We start from the raw sequence: 14,119 nt of genomic DNA, 5'->3' as shown, positions 1-14,119 counted from the left end.
GAATAGATTGAAAATTAAAACCTTTCCCTGAAGTCTAGGATTTTAAGTAAATCACACCTCTGTAATAACAAATAATTTAAATGGAATTATTTCAAGACTAGCTAAGATAAATTATTGGCTGCTTTTAATCATTTCTTGCTTCATTGTTGCAACAAAGTTTCTGACCAAAGTATTTCTAATAAGAGTTAGTTTCAGTTTATTGTCCACAGAGGCAATCCATGATGGGGACAAAGTTATGGCAGCATGACCTTAAGCTAGCCTGTGTCCACAGTCAGGCAGGAAGCAGGCTAGAGAGTGAGGAATGCAGATGTTGAGCTCTCCATCCCTTTTTCTTCAGTGCAGGACACCTGCATATGAAATGGCTCTGCCACTGACAGAGTGTCTGTTTCTTGCTGACCTAAGATAATCTAGATCATCTAGATAATCTAGATCTCCCAGACTAACCTAATCTAAATCATCTCTCACAGAGGCTTCATAGAAGCTTTAACCCTGTGAAATTTCCAAAATTAAACTTCACAGACATTAAGTACTTACTTCATGTTTGATCAGTTAAAAACTGCAGTCATTTTTGTGAGAATATGTCTATGGCATGTGTATAGATCTGTTTGCATGTATGGGGGGGAGCACTACCTGTGTCAGGATGGGTGTTTCAAATGCAAAGTGTATGCTTGTGAATGGAGACCCAAAGTTTCTGATGGTGACTTTCTTGACAGCTCTGCCGTGTTCTTGAATAGGCCAAATCTTCCACTGTACCAGGAGCTAACTATTCTGGTAGTCGATCTAGATAACTTGCCCAGGAAATCCCCTATGTCTTCCTCCTGAGTGCTCGGTTATATGTGATTATCATGCCTGTCTGTGTTCCATGCAGATTGTAGGGATGTGAATTCAGATAAGCCCTCTTCTGTAGTAAGCAGTTTATTCTCTAAATCATTATCTAAGCTCCTGTAATCATTTTCAATAAAAAAGAGCTAAATCTACTGTAATTTTTGAATTAGCAGAGGAACATGTTTCAAGTGTGGACTCCGTGGCTCTCTACTCTTACAAAAAGAATTGAATCTGAAGATGGGGAGGCAATTTTGGCTTTTTTAAAAATAAATAATATATGGGACCAGGAATATGATAACAGGTTATGGAGCTTGCTTCCAAGGCTTCCTACATCAGTGCAATACATAGTAGAGGGGGGAAAAACATTTCGCACAAGTTGTTCTCTCCCCTCACCCCACATATATGCTCTCTCTCTCTCTCTCTCTCTCTCTCTCTCTCTCTCTCTCTCTCTCTCTCTCTTTCCACACACACACACACACACACACACACACACACACACACACACACACACACACACACACACACACACACACCAAAATAGAAACTTTAGAAACGCATATATGCTAAGAATAAGACGTTGTCAGGTCAATGATTTGAAGGTTACATGTTTTAAATTTGCAGATATGTGCAGCCTAGAGGATATTCATTAAATGCACACGACAAAAGCGGAGCTCAGTAAAATAAAAGCCTAGGTTCACTGAAGCCATTGCAGTTCCTTACCAAAGCCCATTTGCTTTAATTGGCTTTCTATCAACAATTCAAAATGAATAGGTGAATACTTCATTATATGTTAAGTCAAAACTAGTTATCCCCCACGTTAGCATTCAGAGTAATATTCTTGAAACATTATCATTAAGTAAAACATCGTGGAGTAGTATAGACACATAATGCAATTTAATTACATTTTTCCAGAAAAGAGCATGTTTAAGTACCTTTCTTCTTGTTGGAATAATTCGCTATGATACTGTGTAAATCATCACTGCAATAATGGATCAGACTGAGACGCCCCTACCAATATCTCAACCTAAATGGTGTGAATTACGTTTCAAGCTGGGACAGATTACGGCACTGAAGTTTATGAGACCTAGCAGGCTCTTCGAGCCCTAGACTTCTCCTCTTGTAAAGAAAGTTTTACCAAAAATCAAAACATAAAAGCTGATTTTAGCTTTTGTTAAAGGGGCTTTGAAAGGGGTTGGAGAGCAGGCTCAGGGTTTAAGAACACTGGCCCCACCTCCAGAGGACCTGTGTTCACTTCCAGCATCCATGTGCCAGCTTACAACTGTCTGCAACTCCAGTTGCAGGGACTCTGAAACCCCCATCCAGACATGCATGCAGGCAAAACACTAACGCGATAGAACAAATAAATTTTAAGGAGGGCTTTGATAATAACGATTACCAAAACATGCAAGCAACTCTCTTGGGAAATGACGTCAGCCACACTAATTAGAGTTTCACATATATTTTGGTATAAATTTTAAAAATCATTTTAAAATGTATACTCATTTACACACAGAGAAGGGGAGGAAAGAAGAGAGGGAGATGAAGAGCGGAGGCACGGGGGCTGAAAAGAGAGTACCAAAAATATCATTGGAAATTATTTAAAAGCAAAGCGAAAAGGAGGAGGCTCGGATCAACGCGGATCCAACCAAGTCATTCTTGGTAGGCTCCAGTAAAAGGTGCGAAATAATGAAACCCTGTTTGTCATGCTGCAGGGCACATTAAGTCCCTGGGGTCTTGTCGAAACTTAGTACCTCACCCTTACCCTAGAGAGTCAGAAGCAGAAGGGCTGGTGTTGGGCATGAAAATCTAGAAAAGTTCCCAGCTAAGTCTGATGTCAACTGCTTTGAAATCTTACTGATTAGAGACACGGACTACCACACACAGGTGGAACAGAAAAATGCTCTGGCATGGGATAGACCCTTATCTAGTTGTATAGTCTACTTTAAAGCTACTTTAAGAAATCCCATTTGTTTTTATGTAAGGCAGCAGTTCTTAACCTGTGGATCACAACCTCTCTGGAGTCACATATCAGATATCCTACATATCAAGTATTTATATTATAATTAATAACAGTAGCAAAATTACAGTACTTGAGTAGCAATGGAATAATTTTATGGTTTTGGGTCACTTCAACATATTGAACTGTATTAAAGGGTTTCAGCATTAGAAAGACTGAGAACCTCTGCTACATATGCAGCTGGAGCCAGGGGTCCCTCCATATGTAATCTTCAGTTGGTGGTTTAGTCCCTGGGAGCTCTGTGGAGTCTGGTTGGCTGATATTGTTATTCTTCTTCTGGGGTTGCAAATCCCTTCGGCTCCTTCAGTCCTTTCTCTCTAACTCTTCCACTGGGGACCCAGTTCTCAGTCCATTGTTTGGCTATGAGCATCTGCCTCTGTATTTGTCAGGTTCTGGCACAACCTCTCAGGAAACAGCTATATCAGGCTCCTGTCCACATGCACTTCTTGGGAGGAGAGGCCCTTGGTCCTGTGAAGGATCAGTGTAGGGGAATGCCAGGGTGGAGAGGCAGGAAGGAGTGGGTGGGTGGGGGAGCACCCTCATAGAAGCGGGGAGAAAGGGTCTAGGATAGGGGATTTCCAGAGGTGAAACTTGGAAATAGGATAACATTTGAAATGTAAATAAAGAAAATATCCAATAAAAGAAAAGAAAATCAGAAAAAAATGAATACGAAATTTGAGAATCAGTGGTTTAAGGAATGTGGAAAAGGTTAATACCAAAGAATTATATAAATTTTTATATTTAAACTTTCAGGCTGAGAGGATGGGAAACACTGGATTGCAGTTATGTCTACACCCAAAGAGCCCCAAACCACAAGCAAAACGTTCCTAGCACCAAAAAATATTCTACTAGGTCAAAAAACACACTGAATTACAGTTTGCACAAAGATACAGTTTTCACTATAACAAGCTTTCTCCTTAAACTCTAGTCTCCTTCTTATGAGAAATCTTTCTCTTTTGCCCAATCTGAACTTCTTTTTCAAAGTCAGCATATAAAACTCACCAGTATCTTTATGGTGCTTGTCTATGGTGTATCACTGTACTCTGCCCATATTCTGCCTCATTATCCTGTTCTGAACTGGTCTTCCTCTTTCCATTCCTTCTACAATCCCTTTTGGTTTCATGCATTACTCACATGGGTACACATGTACTCGCCCACACTTCTTCGTGTACAGCACGTGCATCTTTAAACCTGTACAGATTAGTGCTACCCCTCAACCTTGGTTAGAGCCACTGCTGTTTGGGGTGGGCAGTAGTCAGTTCAGAGAATAAATGAGTGTGAAAGATTGGCCCTTGATGGGACATCTAGGCCACTACGCCATCATGCCCATCGCCCATGGAACATGACAGTATAGAGGTGGAAAGACTGCAAGAGCTGGGAGATAGGAAGGGGAAGTGCTGGCAAATGTTGTCTTCTGTATATGACAAAGTGTTGCACTTAGGATCTCCCAACAGCTGTGGTTTACCTCCTCAGGACTTGTACAAGACCAAATCCTGTTAAAAAAATCCAGTTAGTGCCTTGGAGGTCCCGTGGATCTGTGACTTGCTTCAATAGTATTTGGATGGAACAGAACCAGGGACTCCTACTTTATTAGCTTCCAGCCGCCTTACAAGTCTTTTCGGTCGCAGCCTCCGAGACCATCTCCTTGCCTCATTTGGCTCTTAGGACTTCCGACTTCTCTTAGCTCTATACTCGGGATCAGCCTTGACCTCTCAGATTCATCAGAATCATTCCACTGAAGTGGAAGGCTGTGAAATGCCTGGTCAACTTGCACCTGCAGTCCTCCTACATCTACCTCTCCCTGGGCTTCTTTTCTGATCTGAACGACGTGCCTTTGGAAAGCGTAGGCCACTTTTATGAATTGACTGAGGAGAAGTGCAAGGGTACTAAGTGTCTCCTCAAGCAGCAGAACAATCTCTGGGACCATGCACTCTTCCAAGATGTGCAGAAACCATCTCAGGATGAATGGGGTAAAACCCAGGAGGCCATGGAAACTGCCTTGGCCCTGGAGAAGAACCTGAACCAGGCCCTCTTGAATCTGCATGCCCTGGGTTCTACCCACACAGACCCTCATCTCTGTGATTTCTTGGAAAGTCACTTCCTGGATAAGGAGGTGAAGGTCATCAAGAAGATGGGCAACCACTTGTCCAACCTCTATAGGCTGGCAGGGCCATCACCAGCACAGAAGGCATGGTCCAGGCATCTCTGGGCGAGTATCTCTTTGAGCACCTCACTCTCAAGCATGACTAAGAGGCCTCTGCGCCTTCCAAGGGACTCCCTCCTCTGTTCTGCACCAGCCAGCCTCAGGACCTCCACTTGAAAGAACCTCGAAAGCCACTGAGCAACTTTGTAACTGCCCCTAGAGCCTCTCTCAAGTCTTGAACCAAGTAAAGATAAAGCTTTTTAAAACAGGAAAGAAATCAGCTTGGAAGGGGAGAGTGAAGAACATGGATATGTTCTTTATGGGGAGCATGATAGGTATATCAGCTTCCGTTATGGGAGACAATATCTATGTAGGAACTGCTGTCTAGTGGCTTCAGGGAACTAGAAGTGGGAGAGGCACCATCATCACTGTGTTTTTTCAACACTTTAAACAGGCATATATTACTTTTATTTTATTTTTTTAATTTTATTTTTCCTCGATAGTTTATGTATTTACATTTCAAAGGTTATATATTATTTTTTAATAATGATCTAACTTGTGGAAATGGGGAGAAAAGCTAAGAGCATTCACTGTAATGGCTTTTCAAGTCATTCCATAGACTTCCATCATTTTCTTAGGGCAGAGAACCTGACTTCAAAGTCACTGCACCAGCATGAACTTTTAAAGTTAGAAGCCCAAAAGCCAGCTCTGTGACTACACTGTTTCTCAGGGCATTGATGGACTCAGAATGAGGGGGAGGGATACGAGAAATGAGGTATTTCTCAAATTGCAATTCTAAAATAGAAACATAATGTCACGGTGTAAGAACAGATGAAAACATACAAAAGATAATCTTCCCGTTTCCCATTAGGTGGCAAGGGCTGCGGAAAGCACCTGATATTCACAGTGGCTCCAGGGGTGGAAAGCAAATTGTCTAAAACAGTAGGGTTGGTGAACAGTTCTTTAAATAGGAAGCTACTGCCTGAGAAGAAGTTTGCTGCAACTAATTCACATTTGCAATTTAAAAAAATAAACCCTAACTCTCTGAATTTTTCCTGTTATGACTTACCTTAAAACTTTTTTGGCAGATGAAAATGTGGCGTTCGTTTCATCTAGCTGTGAGCTGGAAGTGTTCCTAGTATGTTGAAATGGCAATCGACTAAGAGTACACTCAAAGGCAACATAAAATCTATTTACCAAGAAGTGTTCCATATATGATCTACACACTATAAAAATAAAGCAAGTAAAGTAATCCTCAAAGCCAAGAAACGCAAAACCTATAAAATGTCTTCTACGAACTTGCTATAATCTTTTAATGGCAGAACTCCTTGCAATATCACCCAACTGTAATATTTTTTTTTAAAGTTCTACGATTGAGTTAGCATTTCCAATGATGGCCTGTTTTATTTGAATAGTAATGTCTGATAGTTGGTAGTTTATTTTTCTTAAGAAATAATATTATATGACTGAGCCTAGTGAGATAAAAAATTGAGAAAGAATTCCTTCGTATTGGAGGAAAAATAGATTAAAAGTGTTTTGCTTTTTTCTAAGGTATTCCAAAGAGTACAGGTTTGAGAAAATTATTATAAATGAAGACAAAATTAAAGAGGTTAGTTGTATTGGTCAAGTGATTAATAAGCTTTGGTTTGGGGGAAAGTGGCCAGTGTTTGCATTTACAATGTGTCAACAGCTATGAGCATAAGGCAAGTTCACCTCAGATCTCGGGGACTTGGTCTTCTCAAGAGTAAACCAAGAAGAACAGTATGGTATCTGTCAGTAACAGTTGATGAGACCCAACTGATATGCCCCTCTGGAGTGAAACCAAGAAAGGGGACAATGACAGAGGAAGCCTGGAGGAAAGGGAAGAAGAGAGGACCACTGAATATATGCAACATGGAGGCAGAGCATATCTGCTTGAGGGAGGTGGGATATCAGCAATACGGAGTCAGAGGAAATGGGAGACCAGTGCAGCTCGGAGTGAACAGAACCAGAGTGCACCGGCATGTGTGGTGCAGGATGCAACAGGGAGCCATGTGTGTCCACTGTTAGCACAGGAAATTAAATTGAACCTACTTACGGCATAGTCCACAAATACAGGAGTGTTACCGAATCACCCCCATTACTGTTTTAAGTAATGTCACTGGGAAAATGCCCCCTGGTTGATGAAGTGAGAACTATAAGCACAAACACTTCAAAGCAACAGATCCTTTCCAGGAGTAAAGAAAATTGGATGGATTATGAAGCTCGAGAAGTTCTTAAACATTGCTTTTTTTTAAAGAAAGTGTGTGTGTGTGTGTGTGTGTGTGTGTGAGAGAGAGAGAGAGAGAGAGAGAGAGAGAGAGAGAGAGAGAGAGAGTGCTCCAAGGACTGCTAAGCTAATATATGACAACAGATAAAATTAGAACAATCAGAGATCTTCAAGCTATCAACACGGGAGTACAAAGCACACGTGCTCAAGAGCTGTTCTGAAACCTTTAGAATTTACACTTACCTAACAAATTCCTCAGTTTCTGAGTGTTTTGGAAATTACCCAGAAAAAGGTACATTTTATTAGTTATATAATTCACATTGACCAGAAATGTTTTCTGGAGCAGAGCTGAAGTTTGTGAATGGATTTTAACATAGCTAGGAAGTTTCCTGAAATGAATTCAGGAAAAAAAAAAATATCAGAATGTTGGTACAGGATGCCCACAGGAAACGGGCCCAGAGATACTCTGGTTTTGTTTAAGGTATTCAAGGAAACACAGTCAGTCATGATACGAAAATGGAGAGAAATAGAGAGCTAAATGTCCGCATAACGGTTATTCTGTAATCAGGGAAGCATGTGCTCAGCACACACATGAGGTGGGGCATGTTCTACGACGGTCGATGAGCTCACTATGATTTCACCTTAAACCTTATCATCTCTAATAAGAAATTTGGCTATGAATACAGTCATGCACAGGACACCAGGTAGGAATTAAAAATGTCCCAGGCCAACCAGGTCAAGTTGTCATCAATGACGTACCCATACACGTTGGAAGGGAAGAGCTGACGATACAGTGTGGTCCGTGTACCATATTGTGTGCAGAGGACAATGCTTGTCTTTCAGTTAATGAGCAACTGAGATTCCACAACTTTCAGAACCATTTATGGAAAATTAGCTTACTTTTTCTTTCGCTTTCTTTCGGATTTTTTTTTTCTTCACGATTTCTAGCGTGCCTGGAACTAACTGTTTGAACTTGGAAAAGCACAAACTGAGATGCTGATCTTAGCCTGCCAAAAGTTTTTGTCCAGTTTGAGATGCTAAAATGCATTTTACATATTTTAAGGTGCTGAAAAGTCAGAGAAGAAATGTTTTGTGACAGGTGAAACCTTACAAAAAGAAACTTTCAGAGTCCATGAAGTCCATGTGAATGGAACAATACCCACTTAGCTTCACAATGCCTATGGCTGTTACTATGCCAAAGGGCGGCTGAGAACTTTTACAGATCCTACATGGAAAAGAAAGAAATTAGACTGAGAACACTATATACAGGACTGGAGAGACGGCTCAGTAATTAGAGGGTTTACCTTATTAGCATGAGGACCTGAACTAATTCTGGAATGCATTGAAAACAAATCCAGGTATTTCATGCTTTTAATCCTGGTGCTAGGCAAGATGAGAAAGGGGGTCCCAGAGGCTCATTGAAAAGCCAGGTGAGCATAGTCAGTGAAGTCCTGGACAGTTGTAAACCTATGCCAAAAATTAAGGGGAAAAGAACCTGATGAAGGACACTGAACTCCTCCTGTTTTTAACCCTTTGTGGACACACATATGTACAAGCAATACACATGTAGATAAGAGATAAGTACAGAGAGAGAGAGAGAGAGAGAGAGAGAGAGAGAGAGAGAGAGAGAGAGAGAGAGAGAGAAGTTTAAGGGTAATACGGGTAATAAATGTTAGCTGAAAGGAGTCAATTCTCATGTATGCAGCCTTAGATGGGCTACTTATGATTCAGTAGAACGATGACCTCATATGCATGAATATAGGAGCAGCACTAAGTGGACTTTTTGTGCTAAAATCAAAACCACACAATGCTGAGAAAGAATAGTGGTGGGAAAGACAGGGCTAGAGCAGGAGGCAGGGGGATGAATTTGAAAATGTAGTTTCATAAAGATTAAAATTAAAGATTCCTTTAAAAAAATTAAAGCAATGCACCATATTCCATCTTTTATATGACCACTGGAAAACACACAATGACAAAGGTCAAGGGCTGCCCACAGCAAGGGAGGAGGAAATATAAATAGTATTGGAAGGTAGAAGATAATGGTTTTTTGGCAGGGATACAGTTGTCTGTCTTTAGATCTGTATGATAATTAGCATCAATTTCAGCACATATCAGTAAGAGAAAAACCAGAAAATCTGGTGTGTTTTGTGCCCTACCTCATCAGCCAGACATTTTGACAGCATTCCTTCCAAGGCAGTCTTCTTCCAGTGAGGAGCCTCAGACAGGGCAAATCCAGACTCTTAATTTAGGTGTCCTTAAGTAGGAGCTGTATTTAGTTCACTAGAATCAACCTGCTTCATCAGAAGGTCAGCCTTTCCTACTTTTAAATTGTCTGTAATCCTAATATATGCACTGGGCAGACTGCAAAACTGGGGCTTCTGCAAAATTCTTTGTTTCAGAGCGTCCAGGCAGTTTGCTGCACGGAATCTGCAGCCTTCATCCACACATCAGGGTCTTCGTTGTGATTGTACAGTTCCCTTCCTCACAGTAAGCAAAACTTGCCCCAAGCCATTTATTCCTTCTTTTTGAGTGTACCATTTAAAAATATATTTTAAGTAACGGGAGAAATGGCTAAGATGTTAAATCATGTACTGCCCTTACATTAGGTCCAAACTCAGTTCCCATAACTCATATGAGAAGTCCATAACAACCTGTAGCATCCAGTCCATGGGGATCCATTGACTCTGGTTTCCATGGGAACATATATTTGTGTTTATACATCCCACCCCACATTCCCACTTACATATAACTTAAAAAAATAATAATAATGCATTTCTTATTTGTGTTTCATGTGAGTACACACATGCATGCACATACATGCACGCATACACACATTAAATGGGTAAGGCATACCCCTTGGCGTTGGAGTCATATGTGTTAGTCTCCTGATTGTATGCTGAATCAGACTCTGGCCCTCTGTAACTGCACTGGAGCTTTTGATCCACTGACCATCCCTCTAGTCCTCCGATTCTACTCCAGTTAGCTCCAGACATCCTTATCCAGGCACTTTCATCAATATTTGAATGCTATGTAGTCTCCCGGGTGTGAACCCAACCCCCAGCTTCCTGCTTCACCCTCAGTGCTTCCAAGCAACCACTCCCTACCACTTACGAGAGCCATATTCACCCAAGATTATCTCTCATTCTACTCGTGTCTAGAAATTCTTCAGGTGTCCCATGCTGGTGGCCATCCCTACCCCTGAGCCTTAGTACACACTCTTTCTTGCTTAGATTATCAATTTTTGCTCTCATTTTCTGATTCTACTTATCCTTAGGTTTTCCGTGAAAACTGCTTTTAGCCTTTGAGCTAGACTGCCTAAGTGCCACAATCCGGGTTATAACCTCCTTTGAGTGCCTGCAGTCAGACCTCTAATCATGTTTCATAAATTCTGGCTTTTTGATGCTTAATAAAGTGCTTTAAAGAAAATTTAAACTACTCATCATTTTCCCATAAACATGTTTCCCCCTAACAGCTGTATTTTTTTCCCAGTTAACACAACAGCTTTATCTTTATCGTAGTGTTTTTGCAGGACTTTCTCCTAACATTTAGACATACCTTTCTCCTTTAGAAATATTTTTCAAGATATAGACTGCTTAAAACTTTGTGGGAATATTTTGTTTGTAATTTTTCTGTTTAATAGATCATGATTGTGTGCCAAGTATGAGAACTCTGGATAGTCCCAAATTTCAAAGGTTTTATTTTCCAGTCTAACTTTACCTAGAAGGTTTTATGTAGATTCTGTGAACATCACGGGAATTATAGTGTCAAGTGCCAGACTCATGGCAAAGCATTAGAGATATAGGATATGAGGACTACTGGAAACTGGGGTATTACAATTGTACATAATAAGGCTTTTTAAAGAGATTATATTTTAATCAAACAAGTCAAACTCTGACTACCCACTCACTCTGAATGGGAACCAATATCCATTTTAGAAAATTATAGTAACTTGGACCTGGAGCTATGAATGACTCTATAGGAGCATCTGTTGCATTTCCAAGGGGCCAGGTTTTGAATCCCAGCACATGGTGACTCACACCCACCTGTAAGTCTACATCCCAGGGGATCCAATGCCGTTTCCCCATGGCCACTGCATGCATGGAGTGCCCAGACATATATGTAAGCAAGGGCATAGCATGCACACAAAATACAAACAAATAAATCTTTTTTTCAAAAAAAGCTACAGTAACTCTAGTTTTAGAGATTGTTTACCCTTTCTTTTAGTTTTTTAATCAAATAAGTAGTGGAAGTGTTGTTAGGAACTTCAATTCTTTTACATTTACTTTTGGGGGAGGGGGCAATGGCAAACAGTAGCAACACTCAGGATCTGGCCCTTTTCTTTCCACCTTATGAGATCCATGCATCAATCTTGGTAGTTAACACATTTACCCATGCCCCATCTAACCTGCTCCATGCAGGAAATCTCACTGGTCAAAGCACTTCAAATACTGATAAGAAAACCACAAATAGAAGGGTAGTCTGCTATATTTTTGTTTTTTCTTCCTTTAATTTTATACATATTAACTATTGAGTTACACTTTACACAAAATAGGATCTATAGGTTCAAGGTTCATTGTTTATTAATGAATGTTCAATGGCTCCAGAATTATTTGATGAAAAATCTGTCTTCCTTCAGTGAGTTGCATTTGCTTAACTTTTTCACGTGGCTCCGTGTCTAGATCCTCCATTCTATCTCGTCATCTATTAGCAACTTCTCTATGGATGCCTCTGTTGATTTCTAGAGCTATACAATAATAATTAAGTGATGACTCGAACTTTGTTCACCTTTTCCAAGATTACTCCTCTATCATTTTAAAGTCTTTTTTCCTGTTTATTTTATTTCTTATTATTTGTGCATAGGCACACCAACACATGTGTGTGCATTTAAGTGAATGCTTACGTGTACATGCATGTGTGTATGCATGTGTACATGAATGTGTTTATGTGTGTATATGTGTGTGTGTGAGAGACAGACAGACAGAGAGAGAGAGAGAAAGAGAGAGAGAGAGAGAGAGAGAGAGAGAGAGAGAGAGAGAGAGAGAGAGAGAGCATACATGGCATTGCACACACTGGAATAGTGTTTTCCTTCTGTCTTTTGAGAGAGGGTCTTTCCTTATTTCTGCCTTCTATGTTCTGCAGTCTGTCTAAATGCACAGTTTACTGTCTCTGGTCTTACCTCGCTTGATCCCAGAATTAAACACCAGCCAGCACATTCAGTTTGTTTGCGGATTCCAGGGATAGAACTCATATTATCAGACTTATAATGTAAATACTTTATCCACTGAGCCAGCTCAGCAGCCTGAGGCTTCTGACTTTCTGTATAAACTTTAGAATAAACTCTCTCAAGTGAAAACAACTCAAATTCACCAGAATATTATTAGATATTTCATTAAGCCTATATTTCACTTTGGCAATGTAGAACATCTTTTATTATTTTGAGTCTGTGTGTGTGAAAGTTATATATATATATCATATATAAATATATACATATGTGCATATACATATACATAAATATACAAAATAAATTATCACATATAAGCATTATATATTATATATTATATATTATATATTATATATTATATATTATATATTATATACATATATACTTTGCAATGTTTGTCAAAGAAAAGAAATTTTATATCAAAGAAAAAATCAAAGCCTACATATATGATACATGTGTGCATAAATATATATGTGTGTGTGTATGTGTGTACATATATGTTTTCTGTGATTTCTTTTCTGACATATATAGTATATATTATATATAGTGCAATATAGTGTAATATTGTCTATGTATAGTAAATAGATTTTCCTATATATATTCCTATATATAGTGTATATATTATATAAAATATATGTGTATATTATATAAAATAAATATTGGAAATATACTTTATATTATGTAAAACATTATATGTAAATATATTTTATATGTATATTATACAAATGGAATAAATATACAGATGTATATAGGTATATACATGTACATATATCTACATGTAAAATCACCACCAACTAAGCATCATAGTGACTGGTAATTATTTGTAATGTTTGTTTCCAGCCATTTATTTTTATGATAAAAAACAATATGATTGTTTTGTATGTGTGGAACTTGTTCCTTAAGAGATGGCCGAACTGAATCCTAGTACAATTTTGTAGCTTCTTTAATTTTTAAAAGTTATCAGCTACAAAGGGAGATCACCTCAAATTTGTTTTCAGTTTACCTTTCATTTCTCGTTTACATTCTATGTCACTGTTTAGAATTTCCATTTATGCATAAAAATCAAGGTAGAAATAGACATGCCTACATTTTTCTTGTCTCAAATGGAAATTGTTCCATGGACATATCTTTACTTATCTTCAAGGGGAAGTATTTATTTGTTTGTTATTAAACATAATACGAGTTGTAATTATATTGGAGCTAATGCTGCTCTCAACTTGAGATAATTATCATAATTAACTTAAGATATTTTATAATCTATAGAAACTAAGTTTTTGTGAAATGGCTTTTAAAAGATTTTGTGTGTTTGTGTGTGTACATGTGTATGGGTTTTGCTTTTGTGTATGTGTATTTAACAGTTGTGTGCCTGATACACTCAAGGCCAGAAGATATTCCATACCCTGGAATGGGAGTTAGGGATGCTCTAGGCTGCCAAGTAGATACTGAGACTCAAAGCTGGATCCTTTATAATACTGTTTATGTGTCCTCGACCACTAAGCCCTCTTTGGAGCCCTCAAATGCTCTTAGCATGTTAAGTGACATAATGATTTGATTTTTCCTTTTTAATTAAATTATGGTTTTTATGTTGACGAATTTTTCAAATGTCTGATCAAATTCACATACCAAATATGCATTTGACTTGATCTAAGTTGGTCACACTACATA

The 14,119-nt window shown here is 39.0% G+C and overlaps 1 protein-coding gene and 1 pseudogene across 1 annotated transcript in view; one reads left to right on the top strand and one right to left on the bottom strand.

Moving 5' to 3' along the window:
- Cntn3 (contactin 3) overlaps window positions 1–14,119 on the bottom strand; it is a 356,765-nt gene that overhangs the window by 188,702 nt on the left and 153,944 nt on the right. The gene's annotated exons all lie outside the window — the stretch shown is intronic.
- LOC116903589 lies at window positions 3,987–5,092 on the top strand (annotated as a pseudogene).

This window comes from Rattus rattus, chromosome 6 (assembly GCF_011064425.1).
Source record: "Rattus rattus isolate New Zealand chromosome 6, Rrattus_CSIRO_v1, whole genome shotgun sequence".
Taxonomy (NCBI): Eukaryota; Metazoa; Chordata; class Mammalia; order Rodentia; family Muridae; genus Rattus; species Rattus rattus.
This window is presented reverse-complemented; position numbering and strand designations above follow the sequence as displayed.